The 5,265-nt window shown below is 39.1% G+C and overlaps 1 pseudogene; it reads right to left on the bottom strand.

Annotated features, from left to right (window-relative positions):
• Positions 1-1,765: 1,765 nt before the first annotated feature.
• On the bottom strand, positions 1,766-3,262 carry LOC118622451 (annotated as a pseudogene).
• Between the last annotated feature and the right edge of the window lie 2,003 nt (positions 3,263-5,265).

Raw genomic sequence — 5,265 nt, 5'->3', positions numbered from 1 at the left:
GAAGATATAACCTTGATAAAAATATATGCACCCAATATAGGAGCACCAAAATATATTAAAAAACTATTGGAGGACTTCAAAGGAGAAATCGATAGTAATACAATCATAGCAGGGGACTTCAACACCCCGCTCACATCACTGGATAAATCCTCTAGACAAAAAATTAGCAAGGAAACAGAGACTCTAAATGAAGCACTAGACCAAATGGATATAATAGATATCTACAGAGAACTACACCCCAAAACTACAGAATTCACATTCTTCTCAAGTGCACATGGAACATTCTCAAAGATGGACCACATGTTAGGGCACAAATTAAGTCTCTACAAGTTCAAGAAGATTGAAATTATATCAAGCATCTTCTCAGATCACAATGGCATGAAACTAGAAATCAATTGCAAGAAGAACATACAAAGCCATTTGAACACATGGAAGCTAAATAGCATGTTATGAAACAATGAACGGGACACCGGTAAGATCAAGGAAGAAATCAAAAACTTCCTGGAAACCAATGAAAATATAGACACAACAACACAAAATCTATGGGATACAGCGAAAGCAGTTCTGAGAGGGAAGTTCATAGCACTACAGGCCTACCTCAAAAAAGAAGAAAAATCTCTAATAGACTATATAATCTCACAACTTAAAGAACTAGAGAGCAAACAAAAAGAAAACCCCAGAGTAAGTAGAAGGAAGGAAATAGTAAGGATCAGAGCAGAAATAAATGACATTGAGACCAAAAAAACAATTCAAAGGATCAATAAAACAAAGAGCTGGTTTTTTGAAAAGACAAACAAGATTGATGGACCCTTAGCTAGACTCACCAAGAAACAAAGAGAGAGAACCCAAATACATAAAATCAGAAATGAAAGAGGAGAGATAACAACTGACACCACAGAAATACAAAAGATTGTTAACAACTACTATGAACAATTATATGGCAACAAATTCGAAAATCTAAGCAAAATGGACAAATTTCTAGAAACACATAGTCTCCCAAAACTGGATCAGGAAGAGATAGAAAACTTGAACAGACCAATGACAACAGAAGAAATTGAAGATGCAATCAAGACTCTCCCAGCAAACAAAAGCCCAGGTCCGGATGGCTTCACGGGGGAGTTTTACCGAACATTCAAAAAGAACTAATACCCATTCTCCTCAAACTATTTCAAAAAACTTCAGAAGAAGGAAGACTTCCAAACTCGTTTTATGAAGCCAGCATAATTCTAATTCCAAAACCAGAAAAAGACACAACAAAGAAAGAAAACTACAGGCCAATATCCTTGATGAACTTAGATGCCAAAATCCTGAACAAAATACTAGCAAATCGAATCCAGCAATACACCAAAAAAATTAACCACCATGACCAAGTGGGATTCATCCCAGGAATGCAAGGCTGGTACAATATTTGCAAATCCATAAATGTGATACACCACATAAATAAAATGAAGAATAAAAACCACTTGATCATATCAATAGATGCTGAAAAAGCCTTTGACAAAAAAGGACACATCGAGTGGCTGCCACCTGCACAACCCAACCAGGGCTGGGGACAAACTGCAACCGAGGTACGTGCCCTTAGCAGGGTCTCTCTGGACCACAGGCCAGTGCTCTAACTGCTGAGCCAAACCAGCCAGGGCAGACTAAAAGTCCTTTAATGGCCTCTCCAACTCTAAATCTGTGATTTTATAATTCTTCTTGCAGCCTTGAGAGGCAGCACAGAACAGTGGCTGAAAGTATGGGATCTGGAACCGACTGCCAAAGCTTAATTCCTGATTCTGCTGTTATTGTCGCCTTGGGCAATATTTGATTTCTGAACTGGTTCAGAGTTATCACAAATCACAAAACCAAAATTTGGAAGCTTTCCCCCAACACCTTTGGTCCTGATGTTAAATTCCACAACATTTCCAAAACTCATGAAGTATCTTTCAGTTCATTTTCATCAATATCATGTGGCAAGTTATCAACAAAAAGTTGATGGCTGTCTGGACAGAAAAGTATTCTATGGTTGTCAGATTCATTCTGTTGTATGTCTCCTCTGCCTGATTTTGGTCCTCTAGGAGGGAAACCAGATGGTTCTCTAGGTCACTGTTCAGCACAGGAGATGACTGAGAGTGACCTTCTAGTTTAGCTTCAACTCTCCCCTGTGAGACTGGTGCTGCGACATGGCTGGGATTCCAGAGGAAGAAACAGTACAGGAGGAGGCAGGTTTTTATTGGTCACTGAAGTCCAGGAGAAAGCTTTCCATGGTTCTTGTGGCAGAGAAATAGGTTTGGCAGAAAGAAGAGAAGTAGATTTCTCCTCTAACTCTTAAGTTCTTCTCTTCCACTGGTGGCTTCAGCTCTTGAGTCTTTGTTTTAGATTCTGGCTCAGGTTCATGTTCAAGAGAGGATTCTGCCAAAGGCTCCTCCATGCCAGTAGTCATAGGGTAAGCTCGTAATATTCATTGTTAGCATTTTCTTGTACAGGTTCTAGAAATGGTTGCCTTTCTTCTTCTTCTTCTCCTCCTCCTCCTCCTCCTCCTCCTCCTCCTCCTCCTTCTTCTTCTTCTTCTTCTTCTTCTTCTTCTTCTTCTACTTCATCTTCTGATTCTTCATAAAGTTCTGGTTCAGAATCACCAAATACTTCATCCTCATAACAAAACATATTGTGAGCATAACTTATTTGAAACAGATCCTTCAGGAACCAGAACAAAGTTTTGTATAAACTTCCTTTCTGGATGTCCACTGTTAGACAGCAAACCCATGACCTAGACAACTACTTTATCACTCAAGATTGCATGAGTATCCACATGACAACTTTTTTCCCCTTATTTCTCACCTGAGGATATTTTTCCATTGATGTTTTTAGATAGAGTGGAAAGAAGGGAGGGAGAAAGAGAGAAACATCGATGTGAGAGAGACATATGGATTTGTTGCCTCCTGCACAACTCTGATGGGGGCCAGGAATAGAACCTGCAACCCAGGTATGTGCCCTTGACTGGGAATTGAACCCATGACACTTCATTCATGGACTGACACTCTAACCACTGAGCTAAACCAGCAAAGGCTCCACATGACAAATTTTAGTATGACAGTCATTGAAGTTCAGGGATAATACTTCGTAGTGTATATCATTTTGGCCATAGACAGCCATCTGGGGCTTTCCACTAGCATCTACTCTACCAGGAACATAGGTGAAATTCCTGTCATAAAACCTGTGTAAATATTCTGGAGCTTTTTATTCAGCAAAGTTAATATTGCCTCACAAACTCCTGCCCTATAAGCAGAAGAATGGGCAATTATTTTCCACTGCATCTAACTGAACACTCTAACCAATTTCTCACTTCAACTTTTGGCCACCACTATAAAGGAAGGGGATTCTTTGGATAGTAGTTATAAGCATTCCTGACACTGTAAAAAAGATATCTCCCACTGTATATTAAATAAATTGACATTCCAAGTCAAATGTTGATCTCTCATAAGTTTGGTTAGCATGTGTCCACTTCAGATGAGCCTAGTTTCCTCTGGGCACACTAATAAAATTAAGTAACTTAGTGATAGCCAACTATGAGGTTTTGTCTTAGTTACCACTGATCCCCTATGATCTCTGTCTCTTTCCCCCTCAACTAAAAGATTCTGCCATCAGCTGCCAGAGTATGTATAACATATGGACATAAGTCTCTTGGGTCCTAAGATAAAAGACCTTCATTGTTTGGTTTTATTCCCGCTGCTCTGAAGCATTAACAAAGGAAAGAGGTCACAATTTGATCATATTTTTCTGTTGAAAATGTTATCAGAAGACCTCCTTTCCTAGGCCACTGTTGGTACTGCTGCCTTGATCTTCCCTCCCTGCCAATCCCAAACACTACATTCAGGACACTTCCCTTGGCTAGGCTCTTCCCTTTAAAATCCTCTAATTGATGTCCTTTGGTCAAATGAGTCTCTGAGTCACACCAGAGATATTGCTCTACATCAAGAGATGCACCGTCAGTCAAACCATTAAAAAGCCAAGAATTCCCAGAGGAATCCAGTTTTCCAACTGCTCTGTGATAATGGATCAACAAAAAGAAAATGTAAAATTTCTCCAATGGCCTGTGTTCTATAATCTACTGACATATGGCATTTTCTTCTTGCTCCAAAACTACTTGGATATTTTCTACTTGAAATAAAATTGTTTTTGTTTTTAAAAAAAATCCTGCCATCACTCATTTCCTATAGCTCACATCTGTACAGTATAGTCACATGCATTTCCTCAACAACGCAGGCAGGGATTTTTATCTTCAATCTGGAGGTAAAAAATTAAATTTAAGAGAAACAGTAAACCAGCTAGAGATAAAGAATTAAAGTTAAGAGAAGATTACATTCAATCAGCTAGTAAGAAGCAGACCAGAACTCAGAGCTCGGGTCTTTGGACTTCTAGACTAGCCTATGGCAGAGAGTGCTCAGCCTCATTTACCTGATCCAAAAAAGCCACAGTGATGGAGGGATGCCATGTATGTAGCTAACGTCATCTGTATCCATCAACAAACACCTGTAGTGATCATGGGAGAGACATAAATGAGTGTAGTTCATTTCTAGGTGGCTTGGGGGTTTCTACACTTTGTGTCTTGTGCTAGTTTTGTTTTGTTTGTGTTTGTATTATTTTGAGCTCCTAACTTGTGTTTACACTGGTGTCTGGTATCTTCAATTCTCATTCTCGTGGAACTTTAAGGTTGACTTTCCCATAGCCAGATTCATACAAATGTGAATGTAGTATTCACCAGCACCCTGGGATTGTCATTGCAGCTTGTGTAATATGGGAGTTTCCACTTGTTCCAAAACATGGAAGAGTGAAGCACAGAGGTCAGCTGGTTCAAAGGGGTTCTGTGTCAGCTAACGACAACTTTTCTCACCTCTTTATAGGTGACTGACTCATTGCCAAGTAGGTATTAGCAAGTTATAAAGATCACCATAGAAACAAAGTTCTCAAGAAAATAAACCTTTCACTAAGAGGTTCCTTTTTTGAGAGTACACAGAAAAGTAGCCTAAACCTCCAGGGTTGTTCAGTTCCATGCTGTATGCATATATTTTCATCTCTTTTAACCTTGCTTTCAACTTCCACTGTATGACTTTGTTCTAGGACCCATATCAGTCTTTTAAACTGAAATGGTCACTTAATTCATGTTGACACATCATCTGGAATTTACCAACAGTCCCTATTGCTTACATTACTCTTTCAGAAATTTAGAACCCCCAAATATTTCTTTCCTTATTTTTCTCTTGCATAGTATATCATTTCAAGGTT

Source organism: Molossus molossus, unplaced genomic scaffold (assembly GCF_014108415.1).
Source record: "Molossus molossus isolate mMolMol1 unplaced genomic scaffold, mMolMol1.p scaffold_m16_p_9, whole genome shotgun sequence".
Classification (NCBI taxonomy): domain Eukaryota; kingdom Metazoa; phylum Chordata; class Mammalia; order Chiroptera; family Molossidae; genus Molossus; species Molossus molossus.
Note: the sequence above shows the minus strand (reverse complement) of the source record. Positions and strands in the feature narration are given on the sequence as shown.